Here is a 25629-nt window from a genome sequence, read left to right as displayed (position 1 = left end):
GAAGAATGAGGGGGGACCTCATTGAAATCTATCTAATGTTGAAAGGTCTCAATAGAGTTCATGTGGAGAGGATGTTTCCTAAGGTGGGGATGGCTAAGACCAGAGGACACAACCTCAGAATAGAGTGATGTCTATTTAGAACGAAGGAGTGAAGGAACTTCTTTACCCAGAGTGTGGTAAGTCTTTGGGTATATTTAAGGCAGAGGTTGATAGATTCTTGATTAGTCAAGGCATGAAGTGCTACAGGGAGAAGGCAGGAGATTTGGGACTGAGAGGGAAATGGATCAGCCATGATGAAATAGCAAAGCAAACTAGATAGGCCAAATTGCCTAATTCTGGTCCTATATCTTATGGCCGTATGATCTTATTCAGTTTTTCTTTGCAAATCCACTGTTCCAAGGTTAACCTGTGATGTAGGGGAAACATTGACCAAGCAGAAAGCACATGACAGAGAGGACACAGTGAGATCTTAGTGGTTGTTGGAGATGGTGCATTCTAAGTCTTCTCAGTAAATAATCTACAGAAACATGGTCTCCTTCTCCCATAAGGCCAACAGGACAATCTGTGCTGACCTCGGCCTAATGATCTCGAGGCTAATGTTGTTTTCCTGAAATAACTTTTACATTAAGGACAGGTATTGCTGCAATTTCCTACCAAATGGAACATTGTGTGGAAATGAGGCCACACCCATCCTTTGCAGCACCAGGGAAAGTTCAAAGCTCAGAATGTAGTGCCACTGGTGCTAGTGTACTTTGGTCCAACACACAGCTTGAAGCAGCCACACACAAAGCTTGCCATCATAATGAGGAAAACATGGAGTAGACTTTTCCTCCATTCTCTGGAGACTTCTGCGTGCCAACCAATTGGTGTTGGTTTCCCAGATGAAATGGAAGATGACTCAGGTGACCTCTGTGGTGGAGAAGCCCATAACTGCAACATACACAGGACCAAAAGCTCCTCACACCCGATGTCTATGTTCTTGTCTGCTGTCAAGAGGGATCATCACTCCCATGTTCTCAATTTTTGCTGCATCTTGTCTAACTGTTCCAGCCAATTCTTGTTGCACACCTCCAAACCAGATCCCAGGACTTCCAGGTGGTCTGACCTGATGGTAAAGAGAACAAAGGACCAGCTGGGCTAGATCCAAAAAGCGTGACCTCACTTTTCAAGTTCAAATTCAGCTTATTGTTATTCAACCATACACATGTATACTGTCAAACATTCCTCTGGACCAAGGTGCACAACACAGTACATATAACTCACACACAAAACACATCAACTAATATTACCACAAGTAAGTTAAAAATAATGAGGTGCATTTACAACACAAGTTAAAAACTAACTTTTCTTATGATTGACTCTGGCCTCCAAGGCCAGCTCAAACCAGTTGCAATTAATCTGATGGCCGACCTTGGATCAGAATAGAGCATATTGAATTCATTCATATTCAGGGAGGTTTTGGTATATATGTGTCTACTGCCTGGTGTCATCACCCTCTTATGTCCATGGTCTATTCCTTACTCCGGAATTGATAAAGAAGCATTATTCCTACTTCAAAGCTTAAAGATCTAAGTACATTTATTATCAAACTATATACATATTATATAACCTTGTGATTTGTCTCCTATCAGGCAGCAACAAGTCAAAGAAACCCAAAAGAACCTATTAAAAAATGAAATGCATCAAACACCTAAGGTACAAAGAAAAAAAATCATGCAAACAATAAATGCAAGCAAATAGCATTCTGAACTAAAGTCCACAAGGGGAATCTATCCACAGACTCTTAGTTCAGCATAGAGCAGAGCAGCAAGCTGAAGTGGCCCATCCTTCGCCTTGGGCCCTGACTACAGTCTGGCCCAGCACCCAACTCACATTAGGCACACTCAGTGCGTTCAGTTCTGTTCAATATGCTCAGGGGCCAGGGAGTTGCCGTCTCTGTTTGGCCTGTAGCCCACCCTTAGAGCGTGCTCACCAAGGACATGCGTGATACCAACACCGCTTCTGTGTGCACCAACAAGTCCAATGCCCTGGGAGAAGGTGACAGCCCCATTTCACTTTAATTTTAAGCCAATCCGATTCAGCTTTTATTTTCTTTATTGTCTCAATAGGATTTATGGAATTACTTCTGTTCAGTATCTCTGATTATCAGAGATCATTTAAAAACTCCGTAGAAGTGTGAGGCAGTATCAAGCATCAGAAGACCTCTGGATGGCCTGGGCAAAACACCTCCATATCTATTGTCTGCAGCCTGGCTACCAGTCTCATATCACTCTGCCTCACAGGGCACCTCCATAACTGAGGCCTCAATATTGTACTCAAGCTCAGGGCTACTCTGGCAGGTGCAAGTATGGCAGGGGTCAGGCTGAGCTAAATTGGTCTGTAATTGATCTAGAGATGAAGTGGGTGAGGGTTGAAAGGGGGTGTACATGACCATGATGGGTTTAGATAGGATGAGCAGAGGGAAAGTATTCCCACTAATAGATGTTCACACAGCCACGAGACATAGACTTATGGGCAAGATAAATGGGGGGCCGGGAGGAAAACTTTTCAATACAGAAAGTGGTTATAACCTGGAAGTCACTAAAGGGTGGTGGAATCACAATCAAGCTGAGATTTCAGTAGGAAACTGATTTGGAAATTGAAGGGGAATAGTTTACAATGCTGTGCAAAAGACTGGAACTGTCAGGATTGCTCTACTGGTACAATGAACCTGATGGGATGAATGGCATGATTCTGTGTTGTAACAATTCTCTGGTTCAAAATGAAAAGGGTAATAGGATAATTTAAAAGTAAATTCAAACGTAAGACTTTTTTTCACAAAAAAAGCACTGATGTTAGTTTTGACCAGGTGATGGAGTGATACCCATACAAACAGTCATAATAAATCTCTATTATATGTAACTATACGTTATAATTTTGTGGTTTTGTCAGTTTTATCAGTCTTGGTCTGTCCTATGTTTTGTGATATCACACTGGAGGAAATATTGTATCATTTCTTAATGCATGCATTACCAAATGACAATAAAAGAGGACTACGTGTCTTCATAATCATACTGATACTTATTTCCATTCAGTTGGGTTGAGATCATACCATTCATCTTACATTCAATCATAGTGAAAATTAGCTTGCTGAGCCATGTAAACTAGAAAGTAAAACAGCCATTAGGCATGTGGTTTGCTAAAGTTTACCATCCAATGCACTGGGAATCATCTCCAGGGAGGAAAGATTCCAGTAGCAAGCAAAACATTCAACATATTGATAATATTGCTTCAAACATAGCTTTTTGTATCCTGTCTGCATATTTTATTGAAATCCTACAGGCCCTGCTAAATAGATTATGAAAGAAACTGAGATCAAATGAATCCTCTCCAAGAATAAAGTATAAAAAAAGCAAAACCATCAAAACTTGCTGCCTAGGTGTTACTTATTTACTAATGTTCCTCATTGAGAGAGGCATACAGAAATTTTAGAGCAGACATCCGATGAAGTTGGAACTGAGAAAAGGGAATAGCATTCTCACAAGACTCAGGGTGGGAAGATGTATTGTCAGGATAGCCGTGGGAATGGGTAGGTTTATAAAGAAGTTGGTGGACAGTTTTTCTCCAGAGATAGAGACCGAGAGATTGAGAAAGGGGAGAGAGGTATCAGAAAAGGACCAAGTGAATTTAAGGGCATGGAAGAAGTTGGAGACAAAGTTAATGAAATTGACGAGCTTAGCATGGGTGCATGAAGCAGCACCAATGTAGTCATCAATGTAGCGCAGGAAGAGGTGGGAAGCATTACCAGGGAAGGATTCGACACAGTTTATGGAAAACAGTTGCCCTTCCCGGTCAAGAAAAACATTCATTCTTCCAGCTGGTGATGTTGGAGCTGTTAGAATGGTGGAACTGAGATTTAATGTTTGCAAGTAATCACTGCAGACCACAAATCAATATCAAGGCAATGGCTTCACAAACTGTGTAGTTAATTATAGTTCAAAGTAAATTTATCATCAAAGTACATGTCTTTACAAGGATGTTGCCTGGATTGGGGTGCATGCCTTATGAGAATAGGTTGCGTGAACTCAGCCTTTTCTCCTTGAAGTGACGGAGGATGAGAGGTGACCTGATAGAGGTGTATAAGATGATGAGAGGCACTGATTGTGTGGATAGTCAGAGGCTTTTTCCCAGGGCTGAAATGGCTAGCACAAGAGGGCACAGTTTTAAGGTGTTTGGAAGTAGGTACAGAGGAGATATCAGGGGTAAGTTTTTTATGCAGAGTGCTGAGGGCGTGGAATGGGCCGCCAGCGACGGTGGTGGAGGTGGATATGACAGGGTCTTTTAAAAGACTCCTGGACATATATGCAGCTCAGAAAAGTAGAGGGCTATGGGTAACCCTAGGTAATTTCTAAGGTATGGACATGTTCGGCACAGCTTTGTGGACCGAAGGGCCTGTATTGTGCTGTAGGTTTTCTATGTTTCTATATGTCACCATATACAATCCTGAGATCCATTTTCTTGCTGACATTCACAGTAAATACAAAGAAACACAATACAGTCAAGGAAAGATTGCGCACAATAAGATCAGCAAACAGCCAGTATTCAAAAAACAACAGACTGTGCAAACACAAAATGAAATAAAAACACAGTAAATATCAAGAACCTGGGATGAAGAGGCCTTGAAAGTGAGTCTGTAGGTAATTTCAGTTCAGTGTTGGGATACAACACAATACTCTCCAGTGCAGATCTACAGAGGTTTGTCAAAGTTTTAGTAACCTGCTGAAACTACATAAACGTCCAAGGATGTAGAGGCTGCTGTGCTTTCTTTGAATGGCATTGATGCACTGGATCTAGAGAGAGTCGAGTTGTGACTGGAAAATGTCAGAGAGAGAGAGAGAACATCAAGGAAAGAGCCAAGCTGTTGAAGGAAGTTTTTGGCGAGAGTGGAAGTGAACTAGAGATGGAGGTTGGCAGGAAAGAGGAACGGAATGGAAAGAGAAGAAAAGAAAGCAGAGCTATGAGATATCAAACTCTGAGGAGTCAGCAGATGATCAAAGCAGGACAGGAAAACAATGGAAAGAAGATGAGATTAAAGCAATTATAAAACTAAGTGAAGACGGGGCATTATTCGGTGATTGGAACCCGATTCGTTTGATGAAGATGCTCAACAAAATTATAGGCGAGATTAAAGGAGCAAAGATTTTACGAAATGGATCGCTATTAGTGTTTTGTCGGGATAGTGCTCAGCAAGGTAAAGTGATAAGATTATGTAAAATAGCTGGCAAAGAAGTACAATGCTCAATACCCAACAATAGAAAGTGGACTAGAGGAGTTATTTCGGGGATAGCAACAGAAGTTACTATGGATGAGATTAAACAGAACATAAAAGGAGCACAAACTTTTGAAAGTTACAAGAAACGGGAAAAAGTGTGATAGTTTATCTGTAATGATTAACTTTGATGAAGAGAGATTGCCCACTAACGTTTACTTAGGGTATATGTGTTATGCGGTTAGAATATATATACCACCGCCTTTAGGATGCTATAAATGTCAGAAATTCGGGCACATTGCAGCGGTCTGCAGAGGAAAACGAAGATGTGGGAGATGCGCTGGAAAACATGAATATGGGAAATGTGAAGCAGGAGCTAGGCTGAAATGCTGCAATTGTGGCGAGGAACACAGCGCAGCTTATCGAGGGTGCATTTCTAGCAAGAAGGCGGCTGAGATACAATATGCAAAAGTAACTCAAGGAATCAGTTATGCAGAGGCAGTGAAAGAATTTGATGGAAAAAAGGCTGTCAAGCAAACAAATACAGGGAATAATAAACTGGTGAATTGTGAGAGCTGTAATATGAATAATATGGGGTGTATGGGGTGTCAGGGAGGGGTAGCACCTCTGGTGGGGGAACATGTCGTGTCCTTTTCAGGGCCGTTAGTCCACCTTTGGTCCCCACCTGGCACTCAGCTCTCACCTGTGGCTCCCCGTAGCTGTTTGCATGCGGTGAGCTCGGTGAGATAGGGAGTTGTCTATCCCAGCATGTGAAGACAGACTCCGGCGGATTGAGCAGACGAGACCAATGGAAGGTCCAACGGTCAAGAAGGCGGTCTCTGCAAGCGTCGTGGAACGTGTAGAGCAGGACAAGACACAGAAGACGTTCCGGTTATCCACTGCACCTAGTCCCATCTCCAGCCGTCTAGACTCTGTCTTGCCACTGGATCCAGATGAGAATTGGGAAGAGAGAGTAAGGCTGACGCTGCGCAACTCTCCCTTACTTAAATCCAAACCAGGCGCTAGTCTCGACACCATCATAATGGTGTCGAGGTCCTCATCGACGTCAATGATGGACGAACAACAAACCAATATGAAAAATAAGGATACACTATTAATGAGTAGAAAGGAGATCGTGCTTTTTATGGTGGATGCAATTAATTGTTCAGCGCAAACAAGCAAAAGAACTGAGAAAATTAAAATTATCGTCAAGTCTGAGGAAAAGTATCTTGGCATTAAAGGAATTAGGTGGAATTAGGAAGAAGTCAAAGAAACGCTGAATGGAGGATCCAACAGTTCACAGCAGGGGAGGTGGAATCTTAATGGCAGTATATTTATCGCAAATGGTCAAGAATTTAAGAAATGTTTCAGAATTTAAGGAAAATCCTCAGATTTTATGGTTGAAGCCCAGGGTAAATGTGCAGAACTCCAACAACAAAGAAGCACCCGACAAGAACAATGGTGAGTTGGAAAGAGATTGAAAAATGGAGGAAATTATTACAAAGATACAAAAGGATAAGGAATTTGTTGCAAAGTGAATTATCTACATTCAGATTATAAAATGAAAAAATGCAAACAAATGAAGAAGAACTCCGAGGTCTCAGTAAACAACTGCAGGCTACGATCCAAGAAAAGGAAAACCTGAAAAAGCAGATAGACTTGGAAAAACAGCAATTTTAAAAGTATAACGTGCGATATTTACTATTCTTTAACAAGATGATTTTAGTCTTACAAGTGATGTACATGGAATCAATGTAATTAAGGTAATGTAACCACGCAAAAACATGTGACATAATTAGGGAAGAATAGCAGTTTGCGGCATTATCTAATGAGCGCATTAAGCATTCACGATGAATTGCAACTACAGAGTGATGCTAACAGAGAACTGCAGGCTGAACTAGATTGTCTAAGGTAGAGAACTCCAGGACATACTTGGGTGGAACATCCCAAGTCTAGCAGGTGGCGGTAATGCACTGAAAACTGGTTGCCAACCGCCACATAACAAGAAAGAAGAGAGAAGAAGAAGAAGAAGAAGAAGAAGAAGAATGTGCTCGATCGTCTGAGATGGTAACGCCGAGGAATTTAAAGTTGCAAAACCTCTCCACCTCTGATCCCCTGGCAAAGGGATGAGAAAATCTGTGAAGGCTGGATATACAAACCAAAACACACAAAATGCTGGAGAAACGCAGCAGGTCAGGCAGCATCTATGGAAAAGAGTAAACAGTCAACATTTCAGGCCGAGAACCTTCATCAAGAGCGGAAACACAGATGAGAAGAGAGAGTGCCAGGTGGAGGGAAATGAGGAAGCATTACAAAGTAAAGTGACTGTGAGACCCGGGGAAGGGGAGGGTGAAGTGTCGTTTCACCGTCACATCACTTTCCCCTTCCCCGGGTCTCACCATCACCACTCTCCCCTTGCCCGGTTCACACTGTCACTTCACCCTCCCCTTCCCCGGGTCTCACAGTCACTTCACTGTCCCCTTCCCCGGGTCTCACCGTCACTTCACCCTCCCCTTCCCCGGGTCTCACAGTCACTTCACCCTCCCCTTCCCTGAGTCACACCGTCACTTCACACTCCCCTTCCCCGGGTCTCACCGTCACTTCCCCTCCCCTTCCCCGGGTCTCACAGTCACGTCACCCTCCCCTTCCCCGGGTCTCACAGTCACTTCACCCTCTTCTTCCCTGGGTCACACCTTCACTTCACTCTCCCCTTCCCCTGGTCACACCGTCACTTCACCGTCCCTTTCCCCGGGTCTCACAGTCACTTCACCCTCACCTTCCCCGGGTCACACCGTCAGGTCACTCTCCCCTTCACCGGGTATCACCATCATTTCACCCTCCCCTTCCCCAGGTCTCACAGTCACTTCAACCTCCCCTTCTCCGGTTCACAGAGTCAAATCACCCTCCCCTTCCCCGGGCCTCACCGTCACTTCACCCTCCCCTTCCCCGGGTCTCACAGTCACTTCACCCTCCCCTTCCCCGGGTCTCACCATCACTTCATCCTCCCCTTCCCCGGGTCCCACAGTCACTTCACCCTCCCCTTGACCGGGTCTCATAGTCACTTCGTCATCCCCTGCCCCGGCTCACACTGTCCCTTCACCCTCCTTTTCCCCGGGTCTCACCATCACTTCACCCTCCCTTTCCCCGGGTCTCACAGTCACTTCACCATCCCATTCCCCGGGAAACACCGTCACTTCCCCCTCCCATTCCCCGGGAAATACCGTCACTTCCCCCTCCCCTTCCATGGGTCTCACCGTCACTTCCCCCTCCTCTTCCCTGGATCTCACCGTAACTTCCCCTCCCCTTCCCCGGGTCTCACCGTCACTTCACCCTCCATTTCCCCGGATCTCACCGTCTCTTCAACCTTCCCTTCCCCGGGTCTCACAGTCAGTTCAACCTCCCCTTCCCCGGGTCTCACCGTCAATTCATGCTCCCCATCCCCGGTATTCACAGTTAATTCACCCTCCCCTTTCCCGGGTCTCACCGTCACTTCACCCTCCCATTCCCGGCGTCTCACCGTCACTTCGCCCTCCACTTCCCCGGGTCTGACTGTTACTTCACCCTCCCCTTCACCGGGTCACAACGTCACTTCACCCTCCCCTTCCCCGGGTCTCACCGTCACTTCACGCTCCCCTTCCCCGGGTCTCACCGTCACTTCACCCTCCCCTTCCCCGGGTTTCACCGTCACATCACCCTCCCATTCCCCGCGAAACACCGTCACTTCACCCTCCCTTTCCCCGGGTTTCACCGTCACTTCACCCTCCCCTTCCCCGCGTCTCACAGTCACTTCACCCTCCCCTTCCTCGGGTCTGATAGTCACTTCGTCATCCCCTTCTCCGGGTCACACTGTCACTTCACCCTCCCTTTCCCCGGGTCTCACCATCACGTCACCCTCCCTTTCCCCGGGTCTCACAGTCACTTCACCCTCCCATTCCCCGGGAAACACCGACACTTCCCCCTCCCATTCCCCGGGAAACACCGTCACTTCCCCCTCCCCTTCCCTGGGTCTCACAGTCAGTTCACCCTCCCCTTCCCCGGGTCTCACCGTCACTTCACGCTCCCCATCCCCGGTATTCACAATTAATTCACCCTCCCCTTTCCCGGGTCTCACCGTCACTTCACCCACCCGGTCCCGGGTCACACCGTCACTTCACCCTCCCCTTCCCCGGATCACACAGTCACATCACCCTCCATTTCCCCGGATATCACCGTCTCTTCAACCTCCCCTTCCTCGGGACTCACCGTCACTTCACCCTCCCCTCCCCGGGTCTCACAGTCAGTTCACCCTCCCCTTCCCCGGGTCACACCGTCACTTCACCCTCCCTTTCCCCGGGTCTCACCGTCACTTCACCCTCCCCTTCCCCGGGTCACACCGTCACGTCACTCTCCCCTTCCCTGGGTCTCACCATCACTTCACCCTCCACTTCTCCGGGTCTCACTGTCACTTCACCCTCCCCTTCCCCAGGTCTGACCGTCACTTCACCCTCCCCTTCCTCAGGTTTCACCGTCACTTCACCCTCCCCTTCCCCGGGTTTCACCGTCACTGCACTCTCCCTTTCCCTGGGTCTCACAGTCACTTCATCCACCCATTCCAGGGGTCTCACAGTCACTTCGCCCTCTCCCTCCCCGGGTCTCACAGTCACTTCGCCCTCCCCTTCCCCGGGTCTCACCGTCATTTCACCCTCCGCTTCCCCGGGACTCAACGTCACTTCACCCTCCCCTTCCCCGGGTCTCACAGTCACTTCACCCTCCCCTTCCCTGAGTCACACCGTCACTTCACACTCCCCTTCCCCGGGTCTCACAGTCACTTCACCCTCCACTTACCCGGGTTTCACGGTTACTTCACACTCCCCTTCCCTGGCTCACACTGTCACTTCACCCTCCCTTTCCCCGGGTCTCACCATCACTTCACCCTCAATTTCCCCGGGTCTCACAGTCACTTCACCCTCCCATTCCCCGAGAAATACCGTCACTTCACCCTCTTCTTCCCTGGGTCACACCTTCACTTCACTCTCCCCTTCCCCTGGTCACACCGTCACTTCACCGTCCCTTTCCCCGGGTCTCACAGTCACTTCACCCTCACCTTCCCTGGGTCACACCGTCAGGTCACCCTCCCCTTCCCCAGGTCTCACCGTCACTTCAACCTCCCCTTCTCCGGTTCACAGAGTCAAATCACCCTCCCCTTCCCCAGTCCTCACCGTCACTTCACCCTCCCCTTCCCTGGGTCTCACAGTCACTTCACCCTCCACTTACCCGGGTTTCACGGTTACTTCACCCTCCCCTTCCCCGGGTCTCACCGTCACTTCATCCTCCCCTTCCCCGGGTCCCACAGTCACTTCACCCTCCCCTTGACCGGGTCTCATAGTCACTTCGTCATCCCCTGCCCCGGTTCACACTGTCCCTTCACCCTCCTTTTCCCCGGGTCTCACCATCACTTCACCCTCCCTTTCCCCAGGTCTCACAGTCACTTCACCCTCCCATTCCCCGGGAAACACCGTCAATTCCCCCTCCCATTCCCCGGGAAACACCGTCACTTCCCCCTCCTCTTCCATGGGTCTCACCGTCACTTCCCCCTCCTCTTCCCTGGGTCTCACTGTAACTTCCCCTCCCCTTCCCCGGGTCTCACTGTCACTTCACCCTCCCGGTCCCCGGGTCACACCGTCACTTCACCCTCCCCTTCTCTGGGTCTCACCGTCACTTCACTCTCCCCTTCCCCGGGTCACACCGTCACATAACCCTCCATTTCCCCGGATCTCACCGTCTCTTCAACCTCCCCTTCCCCGGGTCTCACCGTCACTTCACGCTCCCCTTCCCCGAGTCTCACCGTCACTTCACCCTCCCCTTTCCCGGGTCTCACCGTCACTTCACCCACCCGGTCCCGGGTCACACCGTCACTTCACCCTCCCCTTCTCCGGGTCTCACGGTCACTTCACTCTCCCCTTCCCCGGATCACACAGTCACATCACCCTCCATTTCCCCGGATATCACCGTCTCTTCAACCTCCCCTTCCTCGGGTCTCACCGTCACTTCACCCTCCCCTCCCCGGGTCTCACAGTCAGTTCACCCTCCCCTTCCCCGGGTCAGACCGTCACTTCACCCTCCCCTTCCCCGGGTTTCACCGTCACTGCACTCTCCCTTTCCCTGGGTCTCACAGTCACTTCATCCGCCCATTCCAGGGGTCTCACAGTCACTTCACCCTCTCCTTCCCCGGGTCTGATAGTCACTTCGTCATCCACTTCCCCGGGTCACACTGTCACTTTACTCTCCCTTTCCCCGGGTCTCACCATCACTTCACCCTCCCTTTCCCCGGGTCTCACAGTCACTTCACCCTCCCATTCCCCGGGAAATACCGGCACATCCCCCTCACCTTCCATGGGTCTCACAGTCACTTCACCCTCCCCTTCCCCAGGCCTTAGCATCATTTCACCCTCCACTTCCCAGGGTCTCACCGTCACTTCACCCTCCCCTTCCCCAGGTCTCACAGTCACTTCACCCTCCCCTTCCCAGGGTCTCACAGTCACTTCACCCTCTTCTTCACTGGGTCACACCTTCACTTCAGTCTCCCCTTCCCCTGGTCACACCGTCACTTCACCCTCCTTATCCCTGAGTCTAACCGTCACTTCACCCTCCCCTTCCCCGGGTCTCACAGTCACTTCACCCTCCCCTTCCCCGGGTCTCACAGTCACTTCACATTCCCCATGCCCGGCTCACAGGGTCACTTCACCCTCCCCTTCCCCGGGTCACACAGTCACTTCACCCTCCCCTTCCCCGGGTCTCACCGTCACTTCGCCCTCTCCTTCCCCGGGTCTCACAGTCACTTCGCCCTCCCCTTCCCCGGGTCTCACCGTCACTTCACCCTCCGCTTCCCCGGGACTCAACGTCACTTCACCCTCCCCTTCCCCGGGTCTCACAGTCACTTCACCCTCCCCTTCCCTGAGTCACACCGTCACTTCACACTCCCCTTCCCCGGGTCTCACAGTCACTTCACCCTCCACTTACCCGGGTTTCACGGTTACTTCACACTCCCCTTCCCCGGGTCACACCGTCACTTCATCCGCCCCTTCCCTGGCTCACACTGTCACTTCACCCTCCCTTTCCCCGGGTCTCACCATCACTTCACCCTCCATTTCCCCGGGTCTCACAGTCACTTCACCCTCCCATTCCCCGAGAAATACCGTCACTTCCCACTCCCCTTCCCCGGGTCTCACCGTCACTTCCCCTCCCCTTCCCCGGGTCTCACAATCACGTCACCCTCCCCTTCCCCGGGTCTCACAGTCACTTCACCCTCTTCTTCCCTGGGTCACACCTTCACTTCACTCTCCCCTTCCCCTGGTCACACCGTCACTTCACCATCCCTTTCCCCGGGTCTCACAGTCACTTCACCCTCACCTTCCCCGGGTCACACCGTCAGGTCACTCTCCCCTTCACCGGGTCTCACCATCATTTCACCCTCCCCTTCCCCAGGTCTCACCGTCACTTCCCCTCCCCTTCCCCGGGTCTCACAGTCACGTCACCCTCCCCTTCCCCGGGTCTCACAGTCACTTCACCCTCTTCTTCCCTGGGTCACACCTTCACTTCACTCTCCCCTTCCCCTGGTCACACCGTCACTTCACCGTCCCTTTCCCCGGGTCTCACAGTCACTTCACCCTCACCTTCCCCGGGTCACACCGTCAGGTCACTCTCCCCTTCACCGGGTCTCACCATCATTTCACCCTCCCCTTCCCCAGGTCTCACCGTCACTTCCCCTCCCCTTCCCCGGGTCTCACAGTCACGTCACCCTCCCCTTCCCCGGGTCTCACAGTCACTTCACCCTCTTCTTCCCTGGGTCACACCTTCACTTCACTCTCCCCTTCCCCTGGTCACACCGTCACTTCACCGTCCCTTTCCCCGGGTCTCACAGTCACTTCACCCTCACCTTCCCCGGGTCACACCGTCAGGTCTCCCTCCCCTTCCCCAGGTCTCACCGTCACTTCAACCTCCCCTTCTCCGGTTCACAGAGTCAAATCACCCTCCCCTTCCCCGGGCCTCACCGTCACTTCACCCTCCCCTTCCCCGGGTCTCACAGTCACTTCACCCTCCACTTACCCGGGTTTCACGGTTACGTCACCCTCCCCTTCCCCGGGTCTCACTATCACTTCATCCGCCCCTTCCCCAGGTCCCACAGTCACTTCACCCTCCCTTTGACCGGGTCTCATAGTCACTTCGTCATCCCCTGCCCCGGCTCACACTGTCCCTTCACCCTCCTTTTCCCCGGGTCTCACCATCACTTCACCCTCCCTTTCCCCGGGTCTCACAGTCACTTCACCCTCCCATTCCCCGGGAAACACCGTCACTTCCCCCTCCCATTCCCCGGGAAATACCGTCACTTCCCCCTCCCCTTCCATGGGTCTCACCGTCACTTCCCCCTCCTCTTCCCTGGGTCTCACCGTAACTTCCCCTCCCCTTCCCCGGGTCTCACTGTCACTTCACCCTCCCGGTCCCCGGGTCACACCGTCACTTCACCCTCCCCTTCTCCGGGTCTCACCGTCACTTCACTCTCCCCTTCCCCGGGTCACACCGTCACATAACCCTACATTTCCCCGGATCTCACCGTCTCTTCAACCTTCCCTTCCCCGGGTCTCACAGTCAGTTCAACCTCCCCTTCCCCGGGTCTCATCGTCAATTCATGCTCCCCATCCCCGGTATTCACAGTTAATTCACCCTCCCCTTTCCCGGGTCTCACCGTCACTTCACCCTCCCATTCCCGGCGTCTCACCGTCACTTCGCCCTCCACTTCCCCGGGTCTGACTGTCACTTCACCCTCCCCTTCACCGGGTCACAAAGTCACTTCACCCTCCCCTTCCCCGGGTCTCACCGTCACTTCACGCTCCCCTTCCCCGGGTCTCACCGTCACTTCACCCTCCCCTTCCCCGAGTCTTACAGTCACTTCACCCTCCCATTCCCCGGGTCTCACCGTCACTTCACGCTCCCCTTCCCCGGGTCTCACCGTCACTTCACCCTCCCCTTCCCCGGGTTTCACCGTCACTTCACCCTCCCATTCCCCGCGAAACACCGTCACTTCACCCTCCCCTTCCCCGGGTTTCACCGTCACTTCACCCTCCCCTTCCCCGCGTCTCACAGTCACTTCACCCTCCCCTTCCTCGGGTCTGATAGTCACTTGGTCATCCCCTTCTCCGGGTCACACTGTCACTTCACCCTCCCTTTCCCCGGGTCTCACAGTCACTTCACCCTCCCATTCCCCGGGAAACACCGTCACTTCCCCCTCCCATTCCCCGGGAAACACCGTCACTTCCCCCTCCCCTTCCCTGGGTCTCACAGTCAGTTCACCCTCCCCTTCCCCGGGTCTCTCCGTCACTTCACGCTCCCCATCCCCGGTATTCACAATTAATTCACACTCCCCTTTCCCGGGTCTCACCGTCACCTCACCCACCCGGTCCCGGGTCACACCGTCACTTCACCCTCCCCTTCTCCGGGTCTCACGGTCACTTCACTCTCCCCTTCCCCGGATCACACAGTCACATCACCCTCCATTTCCCCGGATATCACCGTCTCTTCAACCTCCCCTTCCTCGGGTCTCACCGTCACTTCACCCTTCCCTCCCCGGGTCTCACAGTCAGTTCACCCTCCCCATCCCCGGGTCACACCGTCACTTCACCCTCCCTTTCCCCGGGTCTCACAGTCACTTCACCCTTCCAGTCCCCGGGTCTGACTGTCACTTCACCCTGCCCTTCCCCGGGTCACACCGTCACTTCACCCTCCCCTTCCCCGGGTCACACCGTCACTTCACCCTCCCCTTCCCCAGGTCTGACCGTCACTTCACCATCCCCTTCCTCGGGTTTCACCGTCACTTCATCCTCCCCTTCCCCGGGTTTCACCGTCACTGCCCTCTCCCTTTCCCTGGGTCTCACAGTCACTTCATTCGCCCATTCCAGGGGTCTCACAGTCACTTCACCCTCTCCTTCCCCCGGTCTGATAGTCACTTCGTCATCCACTTCCCCGGGTCACACTGTCACTTTACTCTCCCTTTCCCCGGGTCTCACCATCACTTCACCCTCCCTTTCCCCGGGTCTCACAGTCACTTCACCCTCCCATTCCTCGGGAAATACCGGCACATCCCCCTCCCCTTCCATGGGTCTCACAATCACTTCACCCTCCCCTTCCCCAGGCCTCACCATCATTTCACCCTCCACTTCCCAGGGTCTCACCGTCACTTCCCCTCCCCTTCCCTGGGTTTCACAGTCACGTCACCCTCCCCTTCCCCGGGTCTCACAGTCACTTCACCCTCACCTTCCCCGGGTCACACCGTCAGGTCACTCTCCCCTTCCCCAGGTCTCACCGTCACTTCACCCTCCCCTTCCCCGGGTCTCACAGTCACTTCACCCTCCACTTACCCGGGTTTCACGGTTACGTCACCCTCCCCTTCCCCGGGTCTCACTATCACTTCATCCGCCCCTTCCCCAGGTCCCACAGTCACTTCACCCTCCCCTTGACCGGGTCTCATAGTCACTTCGTCATACCCTGCCCCGGCTCACACCGTCCCTTCACCCTCCTTTTCCCCGGGTCTCACCATCACTTCACCCTCCCTTTCCCCCGGTCTCACAGTCACTTCACCCTCCCATTCCCCGGGAAACACCGTCAATTCCCCCTCCCATTCCCCGGGAAATACCGTCACTTCCCCCTCCCCTTCCATGGGTCTCACCGTCACTTCCCCCTCCCCTTCCCTGGGTCTCACCGTCTCTTCAACCTTCCCTTCCCCGGGTCTCACCGTCACTTCAACCTCCCCTTCACCGGGTCACAACGTCACTTCACCCTCCCTTTCCCCGAGTCTGACAGTCACTTCACCCTCCCATTCCCCGGGAAACACCGTCACTTCACCATCCCCTTCCCCGAGTCTCAACGTCACTTCACCCTCCCCTTCCCCGGGTCTCACCGTCACTTCACCCTCCCCTTCTCGGGTTCTCAACGTCACTTCACCCTCCCCTTCCCTGGGTCTAATAGTCACTTCGTCATCCCCTTCCCCGGGTCACACTGTCACTTCACCCTCCCTTTCCCCGGGTCTCACCGTCACTTCCCCTCCCCTTCCCCGGGTCTCACAGTCACGTCACCCTCCCCTTCCCCGGGTCTCACAGTCACTTCACCCTCTTCTTCCCTGGGTCACACCTTCACTTCACTCTCCCCTTCCCCTGGTCACACCGTCACTTCACCGTCCCTTTCCCCGGGTCTCACAGTCACTTCACCCTCACCTTCCCCGGGTCACACCGTCAGGTCTCCCTCCCCTTCCCCAGGTCTCACCGTCACTTCAACCTCCCCTTCTCCGGTTCACAGAGTCTTATCACCCTCCCCTTCCCCGGGCCTCACCGTCACTTCACCCTCCCCTTCCCCGGGTCTCACAGTCACTTCACCCTCCACTTACCCGGGTTTCACGGTTACGTCACCCTCCCCTTCCCCGGGTCTCACTATCACTTCATCCGCCCCTTCCCCAGGTCCCACAGTCACTTCACCCTCCCTTTGACCGGGTCTCATAGTCACTTCGTCATCCCCTGCCCCGGCTCACACTGTCCCTTCACCCTCCTTTTCCCCGGGTCTCACCATCACTTCACCCTCCCTTTCCCCGGGTCTCACAGTCACTTCACCCTCCCATTCCCCGGGAAACACCGTCAATTCCCCCTCCCATTCCCCGGGAAATACCGTCACTTCCCCCTCCCCTTCCATGGGTCTCACCGTCACTTCCCCCTCCTCTTCCCTGGGTCTCACCGTAACTTCCCCTCCCCTTCCCCGGGTCTCACTGTCACTTCACCCTCCCGGTCCCCGGGTCACACCGTCACTTCACCCTCCCCTTCTCCGGGTCTCACCGTCACTTCACTCTCCCCTTCCCCGGGTCACACCGTCACATAACCCTACATTTCCCCGGATCTCACCGTCTCTTCAACCTTCCCTTCCCCGGGTCTCACAGTCAGTTCAACCTCCCCTTCCCCGGGTCTCATCGTCAATTCATGCTCCCCATCCCCGGTATTCACAGTTAATTCACCCTCCCCTTTCCCGGGTCTCACCGTCACTTCACCCTCCCATTCCCGGCGTCTCACCGTCACTTCGCCCTCCACTTCCCCGGGTCTGACTGTCACTTCACCCTCCCCTTCACCGGGTCACAAAGTCACTTCACCCTCCCCTTCCCCGGGTCTCACCGTCACTTCACGCTCCCCTTCCCCGGGTCTCACCGTCACTTCACCCTCCCCTTCCCCGAGTCTGACAGTCACTTCACCCTCCCATTCCCCGGGTCTCACCGTCACTTCACGCTCCCCTTCCCCGGGTCTCACCGTCACTTCACCCTCCCCTTCCCCGGGTTTCACCGTCACTTCACCCTCCCATTCCCCGCGAAACACCGTCACTTCACCCTCCCCTTCCCCGGGTTTCACCGTCACTTCACCCTCCCCTTCCCCGCGTCTCACAGTCACTTCACCCTCCCCTTCCTCGGGTCTGATAGTCACTTCGTCATCCCCTTCTCCGGGTCACACTGTCACTTCACCCTCCCTTTCCCCGGGTCTCACAGTCACTTCACCCTCCCATTCCCCGGGAAACACCGTCACTTCCCCCTCCCATTCCCCGGGAAACACCGTCACTTCCCCCTCCCCTTCCCTGGGTCTCACAGTCAGTTCACCCTCCCCTTCCCCGGGTCTCTCCGTCACTTCACGCTCCCCATCCCCGGTATTCACAATTAATTCACACTCCCCTTTCCCGGGTCTCACCGTCACCTCACCCACCCGGTCCCGGGTCACACCGTCACTTCACCCTCCCCTTCTCCGGGTCTCACGGTCACTTCACTCTCCCCTTCCCCGGATCACACAGTCACATCACCCTCCATTTCCCCGGATATCACCGTCTCTTCAACCTCCCCTTCCTCGGGTCTCACCGTCACTTCACCCTTCCCTCCCCGGGTCTCACAGTCAGTTCACCCTCCCCATCCCCGGGTCACACCGTCACTTCACCCTCCCTTTCCCCGGGTCTCACAGTCAATTCACCCTTCCAGTCCCCGGGTCTGACTGTCACTTCACCCTGCCCTTCCCCGGGTCACACCGTCACTTCACCCTCCCCTTCCCTGGGTCTCACCATCACTTCACCCTCACCTTCCTCGGGTTTCACCGTCACTTCATCCTCCCCTTCCCCGGGTTTCACCGTCACTGCCCTCTCCCTTTCCCTGGGTCTCACAGTCACTTCATTCGCCCATTCCAGGGGTCTCACAGTCACTTCACCCTCTCCTTCCCCCGGTCTGATAGTCACTTCGTCATCCACTTCCCCGGGTCACACTGTCACTTTACTCTCCCTTTCCCCGGGTCTCACAGTCACTTCACCCTCCCATTCCACGGGAAACACCGTCACTTCCCCCTCCCATTCCTCGGGAAATACCGGCACATCCCCCTCCCCTTCCATGGGTCTCACAATCACTTCACCCTCCCCTTCCCCAGGCCTCACCATCATTTCACCCTCCACTTCCCAGGGTCTCACCGTCACTTCCCCTCCCCTTCCCTGGGTTTCACAGTCACGTCACCCTCCCCTTCCCCGGGTCTCACAGTCACTTCACCCTCACCTTCCCCGGGTCACACCGTCAGGTCACTCTCCCCTTCCCCAGGTCTCACCGTCACTTCACCCTCCCATTCCCCGGGAAACACCGTCACTTCCCCCTCCCATTCCTCGGGAAATACCGGCACATCCCCCTCCCCTTCCATGGGTCTCACAATCACTTCACCCTCCCCTTCCCCAGGCCTCACCATCATTTCACCCTCCACTTCCCAGGGTCTCACCGTCACTTCCCCTCCCCTTCCCTGGGTTTCACAGTCACGTCACCCTCCCCTTCCCCGGGTCTCACAGTCACTTCACCCTCACCTTCCCCGGGTCACACCGTCAGGTCACTCTCCCCTTCCCCAGGTCTCACCGTCACTTCAACCTCCCCTTCTCCGGGTCACAGAGTCAAATCACCCTCCCCTTCCCCGGGCCTCACCGTCACTTCACCCTCCCCTTCCCCGGGTCTCACAGTCACTTCACCCTCCACTTACCCGGGTTTCACGGTTACGTCACCCTCCCCTTCCCCGGGTCTCACTATCACTTCATCCGCCCCTTCCCCAGGTCCCACAGTCACTTCACCCTCCCCTTGACCGGGTCTCATAGTCACTTCGTCATACCCTGCCCCGGCTCACACCGTCCCTTCACCCTCCTTTTCCCCGGGTCTCACCATCACTTCACCCTCCCTTTCCCCCGGTCTCACAGTCACTTCACCCTCCCATTCCCCGGGAAACACCGTCAATTCCCCCTCCCATTCCCCGGGAAATACCGTCACTTCCCCCTCCCCTTCCATGGGTCTCACCGTCACTTCCCCCTCCCCTTCCCTGGGTCTCACCGTCTCTTCAACCTTCCCTTCCCCGGGTCTCACCGTCACTTCAACCTCCCCTTCACCGGGTCACAACGTCACTTCACCCTCCCTTTCCCCGAGTCTGACAGTCACTTCACCCTCCCATTCCCCGGGAAACACCGTCACTTCACCATCCCCTTCCCCGGGTCTCAACGTCACTTCACCCTCCCCTTCCCCGGGTCTCACCGTCACTTCACCCTCCCCTTCTCGGGTTCTCAACGTCACTTCACCCTCCCCTTCCCTGGGTCTAATAGTCACTTCATCATCCCCTTCCCCGGGTCACACTGTCACTTCACCCTCCCTTTCCCCGGGTCTCACCGTCACTTCACCCTCCCCTTCCCCTGTTCTCACCGGCACTTCACCCTCCCTTTCCCCGAGTCTGACAGTCACTTCACCCGCCCATTCCCTGGGAAACACCGTCACTTCACCATCCCCTTCCCCGGGTCTCACCGTCACTTCACGCTCCCCTTCCCCGGGTCTCACCGTCACTTCACCCTCCCATTCCCCGCGAAACACCGTCACTTCACCCTCCCCTTCCCCGGGTTTCACCGTCACTGCACTCTCCCTTTCCCTGGGTCTCACAGTCACTTCATCCGCCCATTCCAGGGGTCTCACAGTCACTTCACCCTCTCCTTCCCCGGGTCTGGTAGTCACTTCATCATCCACTTCCCCGGGTCACACTGTCACTTTACTCTCCCTTTCCCCGGGTCTCACCATCACTTCACCCTCCCTTTGCCCGGGTCTCACAGTCACTTCACCCTCCCATTCCCCGGGAAACACCGTAACTTCCCCCTCCCATTCCTCGGGAAATACCGGCACATCCCCCTCCCCTTCCATGGGTCTCACAGTCACTTCACGCTCCCCTTCAGCAGGCCTTAGCATCATTTCACCCTCCACTTCCCAGGGTCTCACCGTCCCTTCACCCTCCCCTTCCCCAGGTCTCACAGTCACTTCACCCTCCCCTTCCCAGGGTCTCACAGTCACTTCACCCTCTTCTTCACCGGGTCACAACTTCACTTCAGTCTCCCCTTCCCCTGGTCACACCGTCACTTCACCCTCCTTATCCCTGGGTCTAACCGTCACTTCACCCTCCCCTTCCCCGGGTCTCACAGTCACTTCACCCTCACCTTCCCCGGGTCACACCGTCAGGTCACTCTCCCCTTCACCGGGTCTCACCATCATTTCACCCTCCCCTTCCCCAGGTCTCACCGTCACTTCCCCTCCCCTTCCCCGGGTCTCACAGTCACGTCACCCTCCCCTTCCCCGGGTCTCACAGTCACTTCACCCTCTTCTTCCCTGGGTCACACCTTCACTTCACTCTCCCCTTCCCCTGGTCACACCGTCACTTCACCGTCCCTTTCCCCGGGTCTCACAGTCACTTCACCCTCACCTTCCCCGGGTCACACCGTCAGGTCTCCCTCCCCTTCCCCAGGTCTCACCGTCACTTCAACCTCCCCTTCTCCGGTTCACAGAGTCAAATCACCCTCCCCTTCCCCGGGCCTCACCGTCACTTCACCCTCCCCTTCCCCGGGTCTCACAGTCACTTCACCCTCCACTTACCCGGGTTTCACGGTTACGTCACCCTCCCCTTCCCCGGGTCTCACTATCACTTCATCCGCCCCTTCCCCAGGTCCCACAGTCACTTCACCCTCCCTTTGACCGGGTCTCATAGTCACTTCGTCATCCCCTGCCCCGGCTCACACTGTCCCTTCACCCTCCTTTTCCCCGGGTCTCACCATCACTTCACCCTCCCTTTCCCCGGGTCTCACAGTCACTTCACCCTCCCATTCCCCGGGAAACACCGTCAATTCCCCCTCCCATTCCCCGGGAAATACCGTCACTTCCCCCTCCCCTTCCATGGGTCTCACCGTCACTTCCCCCTCCTCTTCCCTGGGTCTCACCGTAACTTCCCCTCCCCTTCCCCGGGTCTCACTGTCACTTCACCCTCCCGGTCCCCGGGTCACACCGTCACTTCACCCTCCCCTTCTCCGGGTCTCACCGTCACTTCACTCTCCCCTTCCCCGGGTCACACCGTCACATAACCCTACATTTCCCCGGATCTCACCGTCTCTTCAACCTTCCCTTCCCCGGGTCTCACAGTCAGTTCAACCTCCCCTTCCCCGGGTCTCATCGTCAATTCATGCTCCCCATCCCCGGTATTCACAGTTAATTCACCCTCCCCTTTCCCGGGTCTCACCGTCACTTCACCCTCCCATTCCCGGCGTCTCACCGTCACTTCGCCCTCCACTTCCCCGGGTCTGACTGTCACTTCACCCTCCCCTTCACCGGGTCACAAAGTCACTTCACCCTCCCCTTCCCCGGGTCTCACCGTCACTTCACGCTCCCCTTCCCCGGGTCTCACCGTCACTTCACCCTCCCCTTCCCCGAGTCTGACAGTCACTTCACCCTCCCATTCCCCGGGTCTCACCGTCACTTCACGCTCCCCTTCCCCGGGTCTCACCGTCACTTCACCCTCCCCTTCCCTGGGTTTCACCGTCACTTCACCCTCCCATTCCCCGCGAAACACCGTCACTTCACCCTCCCCTTCCCCGGGTTTCACCGTCACTTCACCCTCCCCTTCCCCGCGTCTCACAGTCACTTCACCCTCCCCTTCCTCGGGTCTGATAGTCACTTCGTCATCCCCTTCTCCGGGTCACACTGTCACTTCACCCTCCCTTTCCCCGGGTCTCACAGTCACTTCACCCTCCCATTCCCCGGGAAACACCGTCACTTCCCCCTCCCATTCCCCGGGAAACACCGTCACTTCCCCCTCCCCTTCCCTGGGTCTCACAGTCAGTTCACCCTCCCCTTCCCCGGGTCTCTCCGTCACTTCACGCTCCCCATCCCCGGTATTCACAATTAATTCACACTCCCCTTTCCCGGGTCTCACCGTCACCTCACCCACCCGGTCCCGGGTCACACCGTCACTTCACCCTCCCCTTCTCCGGGTCTCACGGTCACTTCACTCTCCCCTTCCCCGGATCACACAGTCACATCACCCTCCATTTCCCCGGATATCACCGTCTCTTCAACCTCCCCTTCCTCGGGTCTCACCGTCACTTCACCCTTCCCTCCCCGGGTCTCACAGTCAGTTCACCCTCCCCATCCCCGGGTCACACCGTCACTTCACCCTCCCTTTCCCCGGGTCTCACAGTCACTTCACCCTTCCAGTCCCCGGGTCTGACTGTCACTTCACCCTGCCCTTCCCCGGGTCACACCGTCACTTCACCCTCCCCTTCCCTGGGTCTCACCATCACTTCACCCTCACCTTCCTCGGGTTTCACCGTCACTTCATCCTCCCCTTCCCCGGGTTTCACCGTCACTGCCCTCTCCCTTTCCCTGGGTCTCACAGTCACTTCATTCGCCCATTCCAGGGGTCTCACAGTCACTTCACCCTCTCCTTCCCCCGGTCTGATAGTCACTTCGTCATCCACTTCCCCGGGTCACACTGTCACTTTACTCTCCCTTTCCCCGGGTCTCACAGTCACTTCACCCTCCCATTCCACGGGAAACACCGTCACTTCCCCCTCCCATTCCTCGGGAAATACCGGCACATCCCCCTCCCCTTCCATGGGTCTCACAATCACTTCACCCTCCCCTTCCCCAGGCCTCACCATCATTTCACCCTCCACTTCCCAGGGTCTCACCGTCACTTCCCCTCCCCTTCCCTGGGTTTCACAGTCACGTCACCCTCCCCTTCCCCGGGTCTCACAGTCACTTCACCCTCACCTTCCCCGGGTCACACCGTCAGGTCACTCTCCCCTTCCCCAGGTCTCACCGTCACTTCACCCTCCCCTTCCCCGGGTCTCACAGTCACTTCACCCTCCACTTACCCGGGTTTCACGGTTACGTCACCCTCCCCTTCCCCGGGTCTCACTATCACTTCATCCGCCCCTTCCCCAGGTCCCACAGTCACTTCACCCTCCCCTTGACCGGGTCTCATAGTCACTTCGTCATACCCTGCCCCGGCTCACACCGTCCCTTCACCCTCCTTTTCCCCGGGTCTCACCATCACTTCACCCTCCCTTTCCCCCGGTCTCACAGTCACTTCACCCTCCCATTCCCCGGGAAACACCGTCAATTCCCCCTCCCATTCCCCGGGAAATACCGTCACTTCCCCCTCCCCTTCCATGGGTCTCACCGTCACTTCCCCCTCCCCTTCCCTGGGTCTCACCGTCTCTTCAACCTTCCCTTCCCCGGGTCTCACCGTCACTTCAACCTCCCCTTCACCGGGTCACAACGTCACTTCACCCTCCCTTTCCCCGAGTCTGACAGTCACTTCACCCTCCCATTCCCCGGGAAACACCGTCACTTCACCATCCCCTTCCCCGGGTCTCAACGTCACTTCACCCTCCCCTTCCCCGGGTCTCACCGTCACTTCACCCTCCCCTTCTCGGGTTCTCAACGTCACTTCACCCTCCCCTTCCCTGGGTCTAATAGTCACTTCGTCATCCCCTTCCCCGGGTCACACTGTCACTTCACCCTCCCTTTCCCCGGGTCTCACCGTCACTTCACCCTCCCCTTCCCCTGTTCTCACCGGCACTTCACCCTCCCTTTCCCCGAGTCTGACAGTCACTTCACCCGCCCATTCCCTGGGAAACACCGTCACTTCACCATCCCCTTCCCCGGGTCTCACCGTCACTTCACGCTCCCCTTCCCCGGGTCTCACCGTCACTTCACCCTCCCATTCCCCGCGAAACACCGTCACTTCACCCTCCCCTTCCCCGGGTCTCACAGTCACTTCACCCTCCCCTTCCTCGGGTGTGATAGTCACTTCGTCATCCCCTTCTCCGGGTCACACTGTCACTTCACCCTCCCTTTCCCCGGGTCTCACCATCACGTCACCCTCCCTTTCCCCGGGTCTCACAGTCACCTCACCCTCCCATTGCCCGGGAAACACCGTCACTTCCCCCTCCCATTCCCCGGGAAACACCGTCACTTCCCCCTGCCATTCCCCGGGAAACACCGTCACTTCCCCCTCCCCTTCCCTGGGTCTCACAGTCAGTTCACCCTCCCCTTCCCCGGGTCTCACCGTCACTTCACGCTCCCCATCCCCGGTATTCACAGTTAATTCACCCTCCCCTTTCCCGCGTCTCACCTTCACTTCACCCACCCGGTCCCGGGTCACACCGTCACTTTACCCTCCCCTTCTCCGGGTCTCACCGTCACTTCACTCTCCCCTTCCCCGGATCACACAGTCACATCACCCTCCATTTCCCCGGATATCACCGTCTCTTCAACCTCCCCTTCCTCGGGTCTCACCGTCACTTCACCCTTCCCTCCCCGGGTCTCACAGTCAGTTCACCCTCCCCTTCCCCGGGTCACACCGTCACTTCACCCTCCCTTCCCCGGGTCTCACCGTCACTTCACCCTTCCAGTCCCCGGGTCTGACTGTCACTTCACCCTGCCCTTCCCCGGGTCACACCGTCACGTCACTCTCTCCTTCCCTGCGTCTCACCATCACTTCACCCTCACTTTCCCCGGGTTTCACGGTCACTTCACCCTATCCTTCCCGGGTCACACCGTCACTTCATCCTCCACTTCTCCGGGTCTCACTGTCACTTCACCCTCCCCTTCCCCAGGTCTGACCATCACTTCACCCTCCCCTTCCTCGGGTTTCACCGTCACTTCACCCTCCCCTTCCCCGGGTTTCACCGTCACTGCACTCTCCCTTTCCCTGGGTCTCACAGTCACTTCATCCGCCCATTCCAGGGGTCTCACAGTCACTTCACCCTCTCCTTCCCCGGGTCTGGTAGTCACTTCATCATCCACTTCCCCGGGTCACACTGTCACTTTACTCTCCCTTTCCCCGGGTCTCACCATCACTTCACCCTCCCTTTGCCCGGGTCTCACAGTCACTTCACCCTCCCATTCCCCGGGAAACACCGTAACTTCCCCCTCCCATTCCTCGGGAAATACCGGCACATCCCCCTCCCCTTCCATGGGTCTCACAGTCACTTTACCCTCCCCTTCAGCAGGC

This window comes from Mobula birostris, unplaced genomic scaffold, assembly GCF_030028105.1.
Source record: "Mobula birostris isolate sMobBir1 unplaced genomic scaffold, sMobBir1.hap1 scaffold_676, whole genome shotgun sequence".
Taxonomy (NCBI): Eukaryota; Metazoa; Chordata; class Chondrichthyes; order Myliobatiformes; family Myliobatidae; genus Mobula; species Mobula birostris.
This window is presented reverse-complemented; position numbering follows the sequence as displayed.